Consider the following 20,891-nt stretch of genomic DNA (forward strand, 5'->3'; position numbering starts at 1 on the left):
CTATAAAGGCTTCCCAGGTGGTGCTTGTGGTAAAGAATCAGCCTGCCAACGAATGAGGTACAGGAACACAGGTGACATGAGTTTGATCCCTGGATCAGGAAGATGCCCTGGAGACAGAAATAGCAACCACTCCAGGATTCTTGCTTGGGAAATCCCATGGACAGAGGAGCCTGGTGGCCTACAGTCCATGGGGTCGCAAAGAGTCGAACACGACTCAGCACCAATAGGGTAATAAATTATTAAGGGAACCAGTCAATGTAAAATTGTATCCCTTTGAAAATATAATGAAGTAGTTTCTCTGGATAAAGAAACAAAACCCTGAGTCCTGTAATAGCAGATGTATTTTTCCACCAATATCATGATTTTTAAGAATAAGGTCACGATGCAGAGAAAAGTCTAATTTTCCGAAAACTAGAAGATTGAAAGTGTTATGTTTGTGGTGACCTCTTGTACAAGAAGTTGGAAGTATCAGTGCAGAGACTGCATCACTCAACACCAAGAGGAAGTGGGAAAGGAGATTTGAAAAAAATAAAGATGTTGAGGAGGATGCTCATCAGATGGGACAAGAGACTCGAGATGGTGCAGCCACTGTGTCGTCATAACTGGTAGACAGACTTGGGGTTCCTAAGGTCTGGTCTCTTGGCTTTAACGTGAATGCAGGAGAAAAAAGGCGGCCAAGCAGAGACCGAGTCCTCAGGCGGACAGAGCCCCTGTTGGGCTTCCCGGGAGCACCGCCTCCTGCAGAAAAGAAACAGGTGTTGGTCCAGGAGGCTGAGAAACTCCTGTCACTTTCCTGGGGCTGCCCCTCCCCAGCACTCTCCAGTCCCACCCTCACTGAGGGGCTCCACCCCCACCCCCACCCCACGCCCAGCAGCTTCTTGTCACCTCCTCCTTCCTTCCTGCATCACAGAGTCACCCCAGGCCCTGAACCCCCTGCTCAGGCTCAGGACTGGAGCCAGTGAGGAATCAATCTGCTCCCTTTACTCAGGTCTGGATCCTCCCCGAGGGGGGCCTAAAGGACAAGGGAGCAGGTCCCCAGAGGAGGGGCCTTTCTTCCTGACAGCCTTGGGGGGCTGCAGGGAAACCTCCTTCCTTTGTGCCCCTCCAGCCTCTGAGCAGCACACACAGCTCTCAGGACCAGGGTCTCTGGCTCCTATCTGTTCCTGGTCCCCTCAGCTGGACACCTCCAGCCCAGCTCAGGCCCACCACCCCCAGGCACCTCTGCTCAAGGCAGAGCCACTCAGTGATGGAGGCTCTGGGTCCCCAGGAGGCTGGTGACGTGCAGATCACAGGCTGAAACACAAATGCAGCTGCTCCAGGAGCACAGGCCTGGCCTCAGCCCTTCCCCCAGTCTCTGCTGTAGGGCTCCTATCTTGCCTGCTTGACCCACGTCACTTCCTGTGAGAATGGGCCTTTGGAGTTGGGTCTGCAAAGGGCTTCCCACCCATTCCTCTGGGATGAGAGCCTAGCCCTTCTCATCTTGGCCCCTGGGGCCCCCTCCCCGCCCCGCTGACACATCACATGGAGCCCCCATGGTGCTCTCAGCCCTCGTGAGTCCTGTCCTCCCCCTGAGTGCCTGCTGTTCTCACACCACGTACCTTGGGCCCTGTTAGCCAGCAGTCTGTGCTCAGTCAGGGGACTTGGCTAAACCCTTTAAGCATCAGTAGGCCCTCAGCCTAATGAAGGCCTCTCCCTTTTCACAATGTCACCTGACAGTGGGGACCTCTCAGAACTCAGGGCTGAGCTTGTCTGAGTTCTGCTCTCAGGTGATATGGGGTCTTATCCCCCTGCTCATTTCCAGGATGAGGAGGTTCAGTGAGGGACAGGGGTTGGCTGGGATTTACCTTCCCAGGCCTCACAGCAGGCGGTGTGCCCCTGCCTTCCCTCTGAATTCTGCCCTCAGTACCTGTTCTTGAAAAGGATCCAGGCTATGATGCTTATTATGACGAAAACGGCGAGAAACTCAAGGACGACCTCGGTTATGTGGTTTCTGGTTGGGCCCGTGGGCTGCACTGTAGCGAGGACTGTGGTCGGTGATGCTGAAAAGAGAGTAAGAGTGAAGCCCTTGTCCAGACCCGAGACTCGGCAGATGCCTCCTCACCCCCCTGACTCAGTACCCCTACTGTGCAGACAGCTTGCACCCATCACATGGAGGCCCCTGTGACAGGTCCTCAGGCCAGATGGGGGGAAGGGAGGAGCCCAGTCCTCACAGGGCTCTGACAGCTAATGGGGGAGCAAGGTTTCCAACACAGCCACTCAGTCCTGCTGTGACATCAGAGACGGTGACCTGCGGATGGGGTCCTTAGGAGCTGACAGCAGAGGTGGTATTGACAGTTTTCCCAAAGTGGAATTGGTGATATTTGAAAGAAGAGTCTGGAAAGAGGGTACAGTGAGAAATAAATCCCAGAAATCAAAAAGATGTCTACAGGATTTGGATCAGCAAAAATCCATGTTCAGTCGTCCAAACGCCTGTGCTGTGAGGAGAGATGTCAGGAGGTGGAAGAGGAGGGAGGATGACAGAGCGTCCCTGGATCATTGTTCTCCCAGGAACAACTCACTTTTTAAATTTATTTTTTTACATTCTTTTATTTTATTTATATTCATGCCCAAAATATAAGGCATGTCATATGATATTTCTCCTTCTCTTTCTGACTTAGATCACTCAGCATGACTCTCTCTAGGGCCATCCGTTTCAGAAACAGCTCACTGGAGATGGATCACTTTGCCAAAACACACACAGACACAGAGGCACACACACAGGGTGGGTCCCTATCACCTTGAGTGGACTACCGTTTCTTTATACTCGTCTCACTTACCCGAGCTCTTCAACATTTTCTCCAGTGCACCATAAACTCCCGAAGCCAGGCCCGACAGTCTCCATGGAGACCTTCTTGAAGAAGTCGGTCACAGCTCTGTCCTTCTCCCACTTCTCTTTAATCCGCCTCCCTCCAGAATGATCCACTGTCCAGTGCCCATTCTCTGAATCAAAGCGGAGGCACATTTCTCCATTGAAGCCAAACTGCCAAGATCCACTGATGCGTCCATCCTCTTCATACCAGCACGTCATCCTGCCCTGCACGGTCAGAGGGTCTGATCCCACCAAGGAAAAGAAAGAGCTCAGGCTCTGGAGTTGACAAATTCTTTGCCTCACCGTGTCCACCTCCCCTGGGCCCAGGTAATCTGGCCCTGTTCTCTCCTCCAAGGCCTGCTCCTTCCACCGGACTACCAGGGAAGGAACAATACTCAATTGAATTTTTTCCCCATAAGCAATGGATGCAGCTCCTTCAGTATTTGGACTTCCTAACTCACCTCTGGACTCGATGGACATGAGTTTGACTTGATGGACATGAGTTTGAGCAACCTCTGGGAGTTGGTGAAGGACAGGGAAGCCTGGAGTGCTGCAGTCCATGGGGTTGCAAAGAGTGGGACACGACTGAGTGACTGAACTGAACTGAACTGAACTCACCTCTGTGTGTGTGTTTCTCCGGTATAATGTCAGGCAGTTGCCCCTTGAGGAAGTCCCCGATGTCTCTCAGTGTTTCTCCTGTGTTTGCCAAGTGTTTGTAGTTTTCCCCTCCTCTCCCCATGGACTTGTGGATTGGATCATGGCGCCACCACAGTCACAGAGGAGAGAACCATTCCCATCTTCCTGGCCTTGAGCCACACACCACGGTTCTCCAGGACTGGGCTGAGGATCAATGGGGAAGTTGTAGCCAAGAGAGTGAGTGTGAACGAAAATGCGGGTGAGGGCAGGTTTTGAAGAAGACCCATTACCTTCTCCCCTCACTTATGTGAGAGCAGAGGAAAGCTGCAGGGCTGGGTTGGTACAGCAGGAAGGCCCCCCTGCCCCCCAACACCACCTACAGGCTGAGCAAGTGGAGAAACCACATAACATTATCTCTACTCTGCTCATAAGGCCAAAAGAGAACACAAAGCTGCAGAAAGGAGAATTCACAATTGGGGTCACAGGACTTAGCAAGGCCAGGGAGATGTTGCTGATCAACTACTTTGATGGGTCTTGGGATCCTGGAGAAGGCCTGGCCCATGTGGCATGAAAGAGAAAATCCAGAACTTCCGAGGCAGGTGGTAGAGGAGAGGATCAAAGGCTCAGAGAAGTGAATGTGCCAGGGTGGGCACGGTATGAAAGGGCAGGAAAGTGTGCAGTCCCCCAGGTTCTATGGAGCCCGAGAGGAAAGAACGGATGAGAAGCATCTCCAACAGCGCCAGGGTGACTTTTGCTGAGGGTCAGGGACGGTGGTGGGACTAGTGTTCCTGTGCGCTTCCAGCAGGAGTGAGGATGGAGAAGGCAGAAGAGCTGATGCCAGGGGGAGTGCCCTATGTCAGAAACAAAGCAGATGCAGCGGCCAAGGGGACCAGAGAGCCCCCTGTAGCCAGGCCTCACTGCAGAGAGTACCACGCTGGCTCCTAGCACAGGGCGATCCTAGAGGCAGACAGATGAGGAGTGAGCCCTGCTAAAAACTACACAATTGAAAGGAAAAAGTATATTAAAAAACAGAGACAAACACAAGGCTGGATGTTCAGGAAGCTGAGTGCAGACATCCCAACAAAATGTCCAGGTCTTTGGTACAGTTTCCAGCACTGAGTCAGGTCTTATATTCAGAATCCATTCCTAGAGACAGAGATGCCAGGCACCAGTAAGGAGGGCCCTCTTATCACCACAGCAAGTGTAGAAGTCCTTCTGGCCTTGGAAGCCACACAGTGGCTGGGGTAAGTGTACACTTGGCAGAGAAGCCACCCCCACATTCATAAGGACCTAGAGTGGGACTGTCGTCATGTCCAGCAGTCTGAAACATCGTCATGGCCCGCCTGTTATTACTGTGGTGCCTGAGATCTGTGTAGGAAATACACATCTGTCCCACGTCCTGCCCACAGGAGTGTCACCCATTCACTGGTCCTCATACTGCTCATTTCACATCCACTGCATTTGCAATATGAACGAAAAATCTTCTCAGTTAGTTAAGTTACAGTGCAGTGAGGCCAACATAGAAGTGATTTCCAAGTTCACACTTCTGACACTGACCTTCATCCCCCAATAGTACGTGTAAAGAATATCATATCCTGGAGAAAATGACAGAGTAACAACCTACAACCCTCCAGGGCTGCAGGGATGTCATCCCTATCCTATCTCCATTTAATTCCCAGTGTGGCCCATAGATTTCTATAATTGTACATATGACATATTCAGGCTCTGCAGACCATGGTTTTCTGTTACAACTGCTGTCCTAGCACAAAAGCAGTCACGGACGATTGGTGACTGATGACCTGCTTCTTGGGCAGATGACCCAGCAGAACCTGTGACGTCAGAGGTATCTGTCTGTGGTCAGATAGGTGCTATGTGCCGTCTATGACATTTTACTTGGAGGTTCACAACACAGACCCTTTATGTCCTGAAGCAAGGCCATGTGATTTGCAATGGGGAATACTACACCATTTAAATGTGGCTCCTGGTATGGTCCTGGGAGCTGGTGTGGAGGTGAGGCCTCTGGTCATGAAATGCCAACGTTGTCTATCATAACTTCGGCTCACCAACCCCTAATCATTAGTTCAGATAGACCAGCCATCAGAGGATTAAAGTGATATTGTGGTTTGGCATAAGAAGGGCCAGAGGCAACAAATAAGAGAGAGCAGCAGGTGGCCTAGGCCTGACATCAGAATTGTTGTAGGACCACTATTCTCCAGGGCCTGCCCCCGTGGCTCAGCAGTAAGGAATCCGCTTGCAATGTCGGAGCTGGAGTAGATGTGGGATCTATCCCTAAGTGAGAGAAGATCCCGTGGAGGAGAGCATGGCAACCCACTCCAGTATTCTTGCCTGGAGAATCTCTTGGACAGAGGACCCTCGTGGGCTACAGTCATAAAGAGTTGGACATGACTGGAGTGACTTAGCATGCACACACTATTCTCATGCCAGAGGCTTCATGCAGTGTCCCCTATATCTCCATGGACCATGGAAACCACTCTAGAGCAGACGGGCTCAGAGGACATTAGCCCATATCTGCTGGACCCACACTCCTTTCACATTCACACCACCCAGAACTTACAAGGTAGGACAGAGCAAGTTTTTGGTTCACCAACAGGCAGCTAAGGCATCCCTTGCACTAGTCCTTAGAGGATGAGTCATCTGTCACTGTATTGTGACCCAGGGAAGTCACATGGTTCTTTTGTATTTTTTTCAGGTCGTCTTTGCCTGCTCTTGTAGCGCAAATGTGGAGATGTATAATGCACACAGACACCAAATGGCCTGTCGAGACAAACAGCTTTACTCTCTATCTTTTGAAGAAAAGGTTCTCCAACTCCTGTCTTAAATAATAGCTATTCTAGGCCACTGTCTCCATAGTCTCAGGGAATATGAATGTGGGACTGAAGGGTAGAAGTGGGGGTGGGTGCCTGTCCTCACCCTCGTGCCCTGTGTCACACACTTTGGGAAACTCTTCTTCCATCTCTCCTGCTTTATGTCCTGGGGGCCAGGCTGGGAGGCTTCTGCTGGGGTGAATTCTCAGGCAAGAGGATAGGGTGCCAGTTGAAAGAGGACAGGTTTAGGATCCCTTCACAGTTGGGAAGAGGTTGGAGGCCATGAGGTTCTTGGGATGGGGAGGAATTCAGAAAAAATAGTGTTGTAACCAAGCAGGACTCTAAGGAAGCCTCCTAGGACAGACTCTACCCATCTCAGCGCCCTTCCCTCCTGCACTGGGACCCCCAGTTCCCGCCCAGGTGGCAGACTCCACCTAGACCCTTGCCCATCTCCCGCCACCTCTCCTGCGGCCAACGCAATTGGTCAGACTCCACCCAGCCTTCCCCTGAACCCGCGTGGGTTCGGTCCCTCGGAAGCGGCCGCCACCTTTCCTGCACCCGCTTCAGTGACTCCGAATCCTGACGGGGGAGTCCGGGCGGCTGCAGCAGCATTTCGTGACGCCGACCTGCCTCTCACGTCTCCCTGCCTTCCCTCCCTTCCTGCTGGGATTCCTTTTTCACCCAGATCTTGTCTTCTCCCTGCAGGGTGACGGCAACCAGCCGCGAGAGGAGGCGGGGAGCAGGAGCCCAGCGGGAAAGGAGCGCGCGGAGCTTTAAAGCAGGGAGGGGGCCCAGCCGCGGTGTTCCCCGAACCGCCTCGGACAGCCCGTCCGTCTCGGGTCTTATGGCCCCATGTCCTCTCCTCGCAGGTTAATCCCCGAACTCACCGCCTCGCGCCGTGCAGAACCGGGGAGCCACGAGGAGCACCAGAGCCGCGAAACCAAGACGCGCTCCGGGGCCAGCCTTCCAGTCCATCGCCAGCTGGAGACTGGATGGATTCGACTTCGCGGGATCTATTTATACCCGCCCAGCTTTTCAGTCCGTTCTCCGCCCCAGTCTCCTCCCCTCGTCACTGACGCCGGGCAGTAGCCGCCCCCTCGTGACTCACTCCTGTCCCTTCCAGTCCCTCCCCGTTTCTTTTCTCCTCCGAGTCCTTCTCGCCCCTTCCTCCCCATTCCCGCCTGTCTTCCTGCGGTGGTGGTTTACTGGCTCAGTCGTGTCCGACTCTTGCGACCCCGAGGACTGTAGCCCGCCGGGCTCCTCTGACCATGGGGATTCTCCAGGCGAGAGGACTTCAGTGGGTCGCCATGCCCTCCTCCTTGGGATCTTTCTGACCCTGGGATCGAAGCCGGGTCTCTGACATTGTAGGCAGAGTCTTTACTGACTGAGCTTCGAGGAAAGCCCTGCTTTTCTTTAAAAGACTCGATTCCCCCCTACACCCCCCCCAGAAAAAACACCAGCCCCACCGGAAAACTCTGCGGATCTGTGGAAGGGCCTGGAGAGAGCACTTAACTGCAGTGCCATCTGCAATATATTTTCTAGTAGTTTCTGTCCCAGGGTAGTCCTAGACATTTTGTGGGCCAAAGTAACTGCTCATTAGAAAGAGTCTGAGGACTGAGGCCGGAACCCGATTTACAGGATCCGCGTGGAGACGGGGAGCCTGTGCCCCCCCGGGCGCCCCCTGGCGGTCTCTTCCTGCTGCTTGTTCTACTCTGGTGCCTTTGGGCATGCTAAATTGCGTCAGCCATGTCTGACTCCCAGTGCCCCATGGACTTTAGCCCACCAGGCTCCTCTGTCCATGGGGATTCTCTAGGCAAGAATACAGGAGCGGACTGCAATGCTCTCCTCCAGGGGATCTACACTGTGGCCTGTGTGATCCATTTTCTTCCCCCTCATAATTTACTTTTATGCAGTGTCCAAGCAGCATTGAGCATCTCACGTTTACGCTTCAGGGCTATCCACTGATGAAGAGTGAGATCATCCATCACTCATTGGGGCTGACAAGACCTCCTGATTCTTGTAAGTGGGTCTACCAATGACATTGAGAGGTCAACGTCTGTGACAGAGGGATCCATCTCTCTGTTATCATGGGGGCTCTTGGCCTCTGCTAGCTTCAGGGGTGACTGAGCCCTGAGCTCGGAAGGTCGTGCTGACTCCTCAGCATGGGCAGTGCTCCATTTCATGTCTTGTCACTGAGTGAGGCTGGGTTCCCTGTTTATAGATGTGGAAATGGATGTGAGCAGAGTTTTACCGAAGTAGCAAGAGCGTATGCTAGTTGTCAACACTCATTAAAATCACCTCCCAGTTGATTCCACTCCCATCTGGGGTCTAGACTGTGCCCAGGTGCCAGGAGCATGCACGGGTGGGGGTGGCCAGGCCTGTCCAGAGAGCTCCATCTTCCCCCACCTGGCTGTCCTGACCAGGACACTAATGCTGTCCTTTTGTTTTTCTCCTGCACTCCCAGTCACTTGCCTCTTTGCCAGCCTCCTCCACTGGGGCTATGTGGTCCCCGTGTTGCCTCTTGCCAGAGATTAAACCCAGGACCCTGTCCCCAGGCCTATGCATGAGAGTCTTCCCCTGACACATCGGTCACCTGAACCCACCAAGTTGCTGCCCCACCCAAGCCTGAATGTTGTCCTCCTCCCAGCCCCCATGTGTCTCTGTTCCCAAATTGTTACACACCAGGCTCTTGGCCTCCTTCTTCAATAGAAATCAACCAGAGGCCAGACAATAGAAATAAATCAGATTTCTTAATCAAAAGAAATTGAGGCAAGGCTTTATTGGGGCTCCTGCTACAGCTGAGGGGAGAGAGGACAAATAACAGTGTCGTTGCTTGCTCACTCCCCGAGGTGGTGGGGCGAGCTTGTTCCTGTTATGGGGTGGGGGTGGGTGGTGTTCCCAGGGGTCAGTCAGAGGGGTGGCTAAGTGACTGGCTGAACGCTCAAGTGTTCTTGTGTGTTGGGGGCACATGAGGCATCCTGCTTTTGCTCTGGGCTCTTCAAAAGTGGCAGTTGGGTTTTTCATCTCTTTGTGTCTTTTTCCCAGAATAGCTTCAGCTACTCCACCTAAAGAACAGTCTGGTTTTAAGAACGTTTTTATTTTATATTGGGTATAGCTGATTTACAAACAGTGTTGGGATAATTTCAGGTAAACAGCTAAGGGACTCACCCGTACACATATATATATCCATTCTCCCTACACTCCCATCCTCACAGGGCAGTCACATAACATTGAGCAGAGTTGTGGGTTCGTTCCTTGGGCTGGGAAGATTCCCTGGAGAAGGAAAGAGCAACCACTCCAGTATTCTTGGGTGGAAAATCCCATGGACAGAGGAGCTGGCAGGCTACAGTCCATGAGGACAGAAAGAGTTGGACACACACAGAAGGAGTATACACACACACACACACACACACACACACACACACCATGTGCCATACTTAGGCCCTTGACGGCTATCCATTTTAAATAGAGCAGGGTGTACATGACCTTTCCACACTCCCTAACGATCTCTTTCCCCCATCCCTCCTCCAGCAATTAGAAGTTTGTTCTTTAAGTAAGTCTGTGAGTCTCTTTCTGAGAATGCAAAACATCCTTATTGCTGATATGAAGAAAGTTTTATGGGTTTTGGTAGAAGATCCAACCAGCCACAACATTTTCTTAAGCCAAAGCCTAATCGAGATCAAAGTCCTAACTCTTCATTTCTATGAAGGCTGAGAGAAGTGACAAAGCTGCAGAAGAAAAAAATTTGAAGCCAGCAGTGGGTGGATTATGGAGTTTAAGGAGAGAAGCCATCTCCATAGCATAAAGTGCAGAGTATAGTAACTAGACCTGATGTAGAAGCTGCTGCAAGTTTTCCAAAAGATTTAGCTAAGACAATCTATGAAGGTGGCTCCACTGAATCAGAGATTTCCAGTGTAGACAAAATATCCATCTATTGGGAGAAGATGCCCACCAGGACTTTGATACCTGGAGAGGAGTAGTCAATGCCTGGCTTCAAAGATTCCAAGAACAGGCTGATTCTCTTGATAAGGACTAATGCAGCAGATTACTGGAAGTCAATGGTCCCTTACCACTTGGAAAATTCTAAAGCCCTTTAGGATTAGGCTGAATCTGTTCTGCCTGAGCTCTGCAAGTGAAACAATGAAGCCTGGATGACAGCATACCTGTTTACAACATTGGCGCCAAGTGTTTAAGTCCAATGTTGAGAACAACTGCTCAGAAAGAAAGATTGCTTTCAAAATATTACTGCTGATTGACAAAGCATTCAAGAATGTGATGGAGAAGAACAACGAGATTCATGTTATTTTCGTGGCTGCCGACACAACATCCATTCCAAAGCACATGGATCGTGGAGTAATTATGATGTTCAACTCATTGTATTTAGGAAGCACATTATAGGCTATAGCTGCATAGATAGTTATTCCTCTGTTGGATCTGGGCAAAGTCAACTGAAAAATTTCTGCACTGAATTCATTAAAAAAATATATATTTTCTTTTAAAAAACATTAGCTAATTTATTTTATTGGTTGCATTGGTCGTAACTGAGGCATGTGGGGTCTTTGTTGGGTCATGCAGGATCCTTCATTGCAGCTCACAGACTCTCTAGTGGTGTTGCCTGGGCTCAGGAGTTGCAACACGTGGGCTTACTTTTTTGGCAACATGTGGGATCTTAGGTATCTGAACAGTTAGTTCTTTGAACAGGTATCAAGCCATCATTCCTTGCATTGGAAGGTAGATTCTTCACCACTGGGCCACCAAAGAAGTCCCTTTACAGTGCATTCATGGTTCTAGATTGCACTGAAAACAGTGAATCATGGGAATAGGTTGAAATATCAACATTAACGCGAGTGTGGGAGTAGATTTCTACCTTCACAGATGACTTGGAGGGGTTCAAGAATTCATTAGAGAAAGTAAGTGCAGATGTAGTGGAAATAACAAGGCAGCTAGAGTTAGAAGTGGAGCCTGAAGATGTGGCTGAATTGCTGCAGCTGCATCATAAAGCTGAAATGAATAAGGGCTCATTCTTATGCATAAGAAAGGAAGTGGTTTCTTGAGACAGAAACTGCTCTTGGTGAAGGAGCTATGAAGTTTATGGAAATGACAACAAAGGATTTAGAACATAACGTAAACTGAGTTGAAAAAAGCAGCAGCAGACTGCAGGAGATGAACTCCAATTTTGAAAGAAGTTCTACTGTGGGTAAAACCACTGTTAAAGGGCGCTGCATGTTCCAGAGAAATCTGTGAAAGGAAGAGTCATACGATGTGGTGAACTTCATTGTCGTCTTCTTTTCAGAAATTGCCCTACCCACCCCAACCTTCAGCAACCACCATCCTGATCAGTCAGCAGACATAGAGACTGAGACAAGACCCTCCTCCAGCATAAAGATTTTGATTTGTGAAGACACAGATGATGCTCAAACGACTTTATTTTAGAAGCACAGTGCTGTTAATTAAGCTTTGTGTATTATTTATTTAGTCATAAAGTTATTGCACACTTCACAGACTTCAGACAGTGTCAACAAAACTATATGCAATGTGGGAAATGAAAAACTTGTGTGATTCACTTTATTATGATCTTCAATTTAGTGCCCTGGTCTGGAACACAGCCTGGACTATCTCTGAGGTTTTGCTGTATCTACATGGCTTTTGGTACACATTTTCCATCTGGAACTAACATCGGGTTGGTTGTGTAATAAGATGAACAAACGATCTACTGTTGAGATACAGTGAAATATACATCTCAAGGCAGGATTCAGTTTTACTCCTACAAACAATGTACGAAAACTCCTGTTATTACAATTCCTGTACCACTTGATCCAGATTTATTTTAAAGGATGTCAGTTATACGAATATGTCCCAAGATATGGGAAATGAATAAGAGTTCATTCTTATGCATGAGAAAGGAAGTGGTTTCTTGAGACAGAAACTGCTGTTGGTGAAGAAGCTATGAAGTTTATGGAAATGACAACAAAGGATTTAGAACATAACCTAAACCTAGTTGAAAAAAGCAGCAGCAGACTGCAGAAAATGAACTCCAATTTTGAAAGAAGGCGACATCTCAAGGATGTCCCAGCAATTTTTTTGTCAGGTTGATTATTTGAGATATGTTCAATATTTTCATAGGTTTACAGTTTTATGAAGACCTACATGACCTTCTAGAACTAACGCCAAAAAAGATATCCTTTTCAGCATAGGGGATTGGAATGAAAAAGTAGGAAGTCAAGAGATTCCTGGAGTAACAGGCAAGTTTGGCCTTGGAGTACAAAATGAGGCAGGAGAAGGCTATTTTGAGTTTTGTCAAGAGTACACAGTAGTCATAGCAAAAACACTCTTCCAACAAAACAAGAGAAGACTCTACACATGGACATTACCAGATGGTCAATACTGAAATCAGACAGATTATATTCCTTGTAGCCAAAGGTGGCGGAGAAGGCAATGGCACCCCACTCCAGTACTCTCGCCTGGAAAATCCCATGGATGGAGGAGCCTGGTAGGCTGCAGTCCATGGGGTCACTGAGGGTTGGACACGACTGAGCAACTTCACTTTGACTTTTTACTTTCGTGCATTGGAGAAGGAAATGGCAACCCACTCCAGTGTTCTTGCCTGGAGAATCCCAGGGCCAGGGGAGCCTGGTAGGCTGCCATCTATGGGGTTGCACAGAGTTGGGCACGATTGAAGTGACTTAGCAGCAGTAGCAGCAGCAGCCAAAGGTGGAGAACCTCTATACAGTCAGGAAAAGCAAGACCGGGAGCTGACTGCGGCTTAGATCATGAGGTCCATACTGCGAAATTCAGAGTTAAATTGAAGAAAGTAGGAAAAACCACTAGGCCATTCAGCTATGACCTAAATCAAATCTCTTATATTATCCAGTGGAAGTGACAAATAGATTTAAAGGATTACATGTGGTACACAGAGTTCCTGAAGAACTATGGATGGAGGTTCACGACATTTTACAGCAGGTGCTGACCAAACCCATCCCCAAGAAAAAGACATGCAAGAAGACAAAATGATTCCTGAGGAGGCTTTACAAATAGCTGAGAAAAGAAGAGACGTGAGAGGCAAAGGAGAGAAGGAAAGATCTATTCATCTGAATGCAGAATTCCCAGGAGTAGCAAGGAGAGGTAAGAAAGGCTTCCTAGATGATCAGTGCAAATAGAGGGAAACAATAGAAAGGGAAAGCCTAGAGATCTGTTCAAGAAAATTCAAGATACAAAGGGAACACTTCATTCAAAGATGGGTACAATAAAGGACAAATCGAAAGGACCTAAGAGAAGCAGAAGAGATGAAAAAGGGGTGGCAAAAATAGACAGAAGAAGTGTGCAAAAAAGGTCTTAATGACCTGGATAAGCACGATGGTGTGGTCACTCATCTAGAGCCAGGTATCTTGGAGTGTGAAGTAAAGTGGGCCTTAGGAAGAATTGCTAAGAACATTGCTAGTGGAGGTGATGGAATTCCAGCTGAGCAATTTAAAATCCTGAACAATGATGCTGTTAAAATGCTATGCTCAGTATGCCAGGATATTTGGAAAACTCCACAATGTTTACAGGACTGGAAAAGGTCGGTTTCACTCCAATACCAAAGAACGTTCGAACTCTCATACCATCACACACATTTCACATGCTAGCGAGGTCATGCTCAAAATCCTTCAAGCTAGGCCTGAGCAGTAGGTGAACCAAGAACTTCCCAATGCACACTCTGGATTTAGAAAAGGCAGAGGAAGCAGAGATCAAATTGCTAACATCCGCTGGATCACAGAAGAAGTAAGGGAATCCAGAAAAACATCTACTCCTGCTTCATTGACTACACTAGAGCCTTTGACTGTGTGGATCACAACAAACTGTGGAAAATTCTTAAAGAGATGGGAATACCAGACCACCTTACCTGTCTCCTGAGTGGCCTGTATGCAGGACAAGAAGCAATAGTCAGAACAGGACATGGAACAATGGAGTGGTTCAAATTGGGAAAGGAGTACGTCGAGGCTGTATGTTGTCACTCTGCTTTTTTAACTTCTATGCCAAATACATCATGTGAAATGCTGGGCTGGATGAATGCCAAGCTGGAATCAAGATTGCTGAGAAAAATAACAACCTCAGATATGGAGATGATACCACCTGAATGGCAAAAAGCAAAGAGGAACTAAAGAGTCCCCTGGGGAAGGTGAAGGGGGAGTCAAAACTCTGGCTTAAACTGAACATTCTAAAAACTAAGATCTTGGTATCTGGGGCCATCACTTCATGGCAATAATATGGGAAAAAAGTGGAAACACAGGCAGATTTTATTTTCTTGGGCTCCAAAATCACCTGGAAGGTGACTGCAGCCATCAAATTAAAATTAATTTTATTTAAGAAATGAAAGGACATTTGCTCCTTGGAAGAAAAGGTTAAGAAAAGAAAAAAAATAAGCTTACAGTGCCCTCTCCATGTCCGAGTGGGAGACAGAATCAGACATCTTTCTCTTTAAATCCAAGGGGAGAAATAGTTAAAGTTTTGAAAAAGGCATATCAAAAGCCATGACAGGGTGGAAGCTAGGCCTTTCAAATCAAACAGTTGGCCAAACTGTGAAAGCAAAGGAAAAGTACTTAAAGGAAATCAAAAGTGCTGCCCCAGTGAACACATGCATGACAAGGAAGCAAAATTGACCATCAGGGTCAAGTGGTAAAATTGGTTTGAGAAGAAAAAAGAAAGATGCTGAGTAGGACGTGCAATGCAAAGACATCACTTTGCAACAAAGATCTGTCCACTCAAAGCTATGGAATTTCCAGTAGTCATGCACTATGTGAGTTGGACCTTAAAGAAGGCTGAGTGCTGAAGAACTGATGCTTTTGAACTGTAGTGCTAGATAAGACCCTTGAGAGTCGCTTATACTGCGAGGAGATCAAACCAGTTAGTCCTAAAGGAAATGAGTCCTGAATATTCATTGGAAGGACTGAGGCTGAAGATGAAACTCCAATACTTTGCCTTCCTCATATGAAAAGCCAAGTCACTGGAAAAGTCACTGATGCTGGGAAAGACTGAGGGCAGGAAGAGAATGGGGCTACAGAGGATGGGATAGTTGGATGGCATCAGCGACTCAATGGACATGAGTTTGAGCAAACTCTGGAGGTAGTGAGATACAGGGAAGCCTGGCGTGCTGCAGTCCATGGGGTCACAGAGTTGGACATAACTTAGCGACTGAACAACAATTCATATATGTGAACAGCTCAGTTGCCAAAAGTTACAATTTATCTTATTTATTTGTAGTAATTAATTATGTATTCTATGATCCTGTCAGTGGAGAAATAAATCTACTTTTCAAAACAGCCATAGTTTGTGCTGTGAAGTCTGGCTTCTCCTTTGAGAGGAGGAGGAATAGAGGAACACAGGAGTCACTACTGGGGGTGCAGATCTTGATGAAATAAAAAACGATTTCATTGCCCAAGTTCTAGGATATGTCTTTGGATCCAGGTATCAGGATTGGGATTGACAGCTAGACTGCATGTTAGTTTAAGAGCGTTCTTTTTATTCTCGGCCTCCACAATAAATGTAGCCGAATCATCAGTTCTCTTTAATCCCATAAGGTGGGAAAAGGGTGAAATGCCCCGAGTTCCCTCTTTGATTAGAAAAAGAAACTTGAAGTATTTATGTCCTTTGCAATAGCGAGATACTGACTTAAATATTCATATTAGGAAATAAAATGACTAAAAGAGACATTCAGGCACAATATTTTATTTTGTTGAAAATACTCTAAAGTTATTTTTCTGAACATACAAAGAATCCCTGAGTCCTGTTATAGCAGATGGTATTTTTCTCCCATTATCATCATTTGCAACAATGAGATTCCCATACAGAGAAGAGTCTGATTTTTCACAAACTAGAAGAAGACAGAAAATGTCCTATTTGTGGAGATTTCCTGTTCAAGTAGTTGAACATTTCAGTGCAGGGATTCCATCACTTAGAAGCAAGAGAAAGAGGTAAAATAGGCTGGAAAAAAGAGAGACTCAGGAGGCTGTTCACCAGATGTGACAAGAGACAGGAGACAGTGCAGCCACCTTGTCATCATAACTGGAAGGCCGGCTCCGAATTCCTGGGTCTCATCTCCTGGCTCTAAAGTGAACGCAGGAGAACAACGGCGGCCAAGCAGAGACTGAGTCCTCAGGCCGACAGAGCACACGTTGGGGCTTCCTGGGAGCACCGTCTCCTGCAGAAAAGAAAGAGGCCTTGGTCCAGGAAGCTGAGGAACTCCTCTCACTTTCCTGGGGCTGCCCCTCCCCAGGCCCCGTTCCAGCCCCGCCCTCACTGAGGGGCTTCTATGTCCTCCACCCCCACCCCCACCCCAGGCCAGCAGCTTCTTGTCACCTCCTCTTTCCTTCCAGCATCACAGTCACCCCAGGCCCTGACACCCCCTGCTCAGGCTCAGGACTGGAGCCAGTGAGGAATCAATCTGCTCCCTTTACTCAGGTCCGGATCCTCCCCGAGGGGGGCCTAAAGGACCAGGGAGCAGGTCCCCAGAGGAGGGGCCTTGCTTCCTGACAGCCTTGGGGGGCTGCAGGCAAACCTCCTTCCCTTGCGCCCTTCCAGCCTCTGAGCAGCACACACAGCTCTCAGGACCAGGCTCCCTGCCCCCCATCTCTTCCTGGTCCCCCCTAGCTGGGCGCCTCTACCCCAGCTCAGGCCTACCATCCCCAGGCACCTCTGCTCAAGGCAGGGCCGCTCAGTGATGGAGGCTCTGGGTCCCCAGGAGGCTGGTGACTTGCAAGCCACAGGCTGAACCACAACTGCTGCTGCTCCAGGAGCACAGGCCTGGCCTCGCCCTTACCCCAGTCTCTGCTGTAGGGCTCCTGCCGTGCCTGCTTGACCCAGGCCACTTCCTGTGAGAATAGGTCTTTGGAGTTGGGTCTGCAAAGGCCTTCCCACCCCTTCCTCCTGGGTGAGAGCCCAGTCCCTCTCACCTTGGCCCCTGGGTGGGTCCCCGCTGACACATCACGTGGAGCCCCCATTCGGCTCTCAGCGCCCCTGAGTCCTGCCCTCCCCCTGAGTGCCTGCTGTTCTCATACCACCTACCCTAGGCCCTGCCAGCCAGCAATCTGTGCTCAGTCAGGGGGTTTGGCTAAACCCTTTAAGCATCAGTAGACCCTCAGCCTAGTAAAGGCGCCTCCCTTTTCACAATGTCACCTGACAGTGGGGACCTCTCAGAACTCAGGGCTGAACTTGTCTGAGTTCTTGCTCTCAGGTTATATGAGGCCTTGTTCACGTGCTCATTTGTGGGATGAGGAGGTTCAGTGAGGGACAGGGCTTGGCTGGGATTTCCCTCCCCGTCCTCACACCAGACCCCGTGCCCCTGCCTTCCCTCTGAATTCTGCCCTCAGTACCTCTTCTTCTAATGGATACAGGCGATTATGATGCCCATTATGACAAAACTGGTGAGAACCCCGGTGGTGATCCAGCTGATGTGATTGCTGGCTGGGGCCATGGGCTGCACTGTAGAGGCTCCCATGGTCAGTGATGCTGCGAGGAGAGTAAGAGTGAAGCCCTTGTTCAGACCGCAAACTCGGCAGATGCCTCCTAACCCCCCTGACTCAGTACCCCTACTGTGCAGACAGCTTGCACCCATCTCATGGAGGCCCCTGAGATAGATCCCCAGGCGAGATGAGGGGAAGGGAGGAGCCCAGTCCTCACGGGGCTCTGACAGCTAATGGGGGAGCAAGGTTTCCGACACAGCCACTCAGTCCTGCTGTGACACCAGAGACGGTGACCTGAGGATGCAGTCCTCAGGAGCTACAGCAGAGGCGGTATTGACAGTTTTCCCAAAGTGGAATTGATGACATTTGAAAGATTCTGGAAAGAGGGTATAGTGAGAAATAAATCCAGAAATCAAAGAGATGTCTACAGGTTTGGAATCAGCAAAAATACATGTTCAGTCTTCCAAAGGCCTGTGCTGTGAGGAGAGACGTCAGGAGTGGAAGAGGAAGGAGGATAACAGAGCGTCCCCAGGCCATTGCTCTCCCAAGAACAACTCACCTCTGACGGATCACATTCTCAAACACACACACACACACACACACACACACACACACACACACACACCACGGGAGTGGGTCCATGTCACCATGAGAGGACGACCACTTTCTCCTACTCTTCTCACTTACCCAAGGTCTTCAACATTTTCTCCCAGCGTACCAAGAAAGCCCGAAGCCAGGCCCGACAGTCTCCCATGGAGACCTTCTTGAAGAAGTCCGTCACAGCCCTGTCATTCTCCCAGTTCTCTCTCATCTGTCTCCCTCCAGGATGAACCGTTGTGCAGTGTCCATTGTCTGAATTAAAGAGGAGGCACAGTTGTCCATTGAAGCCAAACTCCCAGGATGCACTGGTGTGTCCATTGTCTTCACGCCAGCATGTCATCCTGGCCTGCAGGGTCAGAGGGCCTGATCCCACTGAAGGAAAGAAAGAGCTCAGCCTCTGGGCTTAACAGATTCTTAACCACCTGTGTCCACCCCCCCTGGGCCCAGCTAATCTGGCCCTGGTCTCTCCTGCAACAGCTGTTCTTTCGACTGGACTACTAGGGAAGGACAATATCCATTTTTTTTTTTTTTTTTTTTTACCCCAAAACAGTGGATGCAGCTAAGCCCCCGGTCTACTCCTCCTGCTTTTGGATTTTCCAACTCACCCTTGTCTGTGTGTTTCTCTGGTGTAACGTCAAGCACGTGCTCCTGGAGCAAGTCTCCAGTGTCTCTGAGTGTGCGAGTCTGTGTTTCCCAGGTGCTCATATTTTTCACTTCCTCTCCCAATGGACTCATGTACTTGATCTGAGCTATACCACAGTCATAGGAGAGAAAGATCTTTTGATCAACTTCTCCTTGAACCTCACACCATGGCTGACCATATCTGGGCCAAGGACTGATGGTGAAATGATAGGAAAGAGAATGAGGGTCTGTGAAGGCAAAACACAGTGAGAGTGAGGTTGGGGAAAAAAGACCCTGAGGCCCCTTCCCCCAGTTATGTGAGAGCGCAGCAAAGTGCAGGGCTGGGCTGACAGAGCAATGACACCCCACAACACACACCATACAGCCAGTGCCCCTCCTCTCCTTGTGGAGAAGGAGGAGTCCCCTGCCTGGCAAAGATCACACATCCTGGCTGTGTCCCCTTGTCCACCAGGTTTGTTCCCAGCATCATAACCTTTGCAGAGACGTCCCAGGCTGCTATGCAGGAAAAGTCTAGATGACAGAGGACTGTCAGAATCTAACCCCGGGTCCTGTGAGAGATGGGGAGCCTGTGGCGATGCCCCTGAGGAAGCAGGATCACAGGGAGAGGGGCAAAGAGGCGACAGGTGAGCACAGAACCCCAAGTTGGAGAAGGAAGAGTTAATAATTACAGGTCACAGGACTTAGCAAGACTGGGGAGACGCTGCTGATCTCCCGTTAGGATGGGTCTCGGGAGCCTGGAGAAAGGCCTGGCCCACATGGCATGAAAGAGAGAGTCCAGAACTTCTGAGGCAGGTGGTAGAGGAGGGAATCAAAGCCTTAGGGAAGTGAATCTGCCCAGGCAGACACGGTATGAAAGGGCGGGAAAGTGTGCAATCCACCAGCTCCATGGGACAGCATGATGAACTCTATGGAGCCCGAGAGGAAAGCGTGGATGAGAAACATCTGCAACAGCTCAAGGTTGACTTTTGTGAAAATCAGGGATAGTGGTAGGAGAACATGTTCCCATGGGCTTCCGGCAGGAACAGGATGGAAAATGGGGAAAAATCAGATTTCAGGTGGAGTGTTGTATGTCAGGAGCAAAGTTGGTACAATGGTCAAAGTGATTAGTGAAAGTCGCTAGTCGTGTCTGACTCTTGTGACCCCCATGGAATTCTCCAGGCCAGAATACTGCAGTGGGTAGCCTTTCCCTTCTCCAGAGGATCTTCCCAATCCAGGGATTGAACCCAGGTCTCCAGCATGGCAGGCAGGTTCTTTACCAACTGAGCCACAAGGGAAGCCCAAGAATACTGGAATGGGTAGCCTATCCCTTGTCCAGCGGATCTTCCAGACCCAGAAATCGAACTGGGGTCTCCTGTGTTGCAGGCGGATTCTTTACCAACTGAGCTATCAGGGAAGCTGAAAGTGATTAGAGAGTCCCAATGCCAGCCAGGGCCTGACTGCCGAGAGCACAATGCTGGCTCAGAGCACAGGGTGATCTAGAGGCAGAGAGATGGTCAGTGAACCTGGATGCAAACTGCTTGACTGACAGACAGAAACCAAGGAGAGACAAACACAAGACTGGATGAAAAAAGGGAGGCGGATGAAAGAGAAGTGGGAGAACGACAGGGCTGTGACGGACTTCTTCAGGACGGTCTCCATGGAGACTGTTGGTTCTGGCATCACACTTTCTTGGAGCTCTGGGAGCAAATGTTGAAGACCTCGGGTAAGTGAGAAGAGTAGAAGAAAGTGGTAGTTCTCTCTTGGTGACATGGACCCACCCCTCTGTGTTTGTGAAAATGATCCGTCAGAGGTGAGCTGTCCTGGGAGAACAATGGCCCGGGGATGCTCTGTGACCCTCCTTCCTCGTCCACCTCCTGGCGTCTCTCCTCACAGCACAGGCCTTTGTACTGTTGGACACGGATT

The 20,891-nt window shown here is 49.4% G+C and overlaps 2 pseudogenes; both read right to left on the reverse strand.

Moving 5' to 3' along the window:
* LOC102189662 lies at positions 153–7,284 on the reverse strand (annotated as a pseudogene).
* On the reverse strand, positions 16,282–20,627 carry LOC102182585 (annotated as a pseudogene).

Source organism: Capra hircus, chromosome 9 (assembly GCF_001704415.2).
Source record: "Capra hircus breed San Clemente chromosome 9, ASM170441v1, whole genome shotgun sequence".
Taxonomy (NCBI): domain Eukaryota; kingdom Metazoa; phylum Chordata; class Mammalia; order Artiodactyla; family Bovidae; genus Capra; species Capra hircus.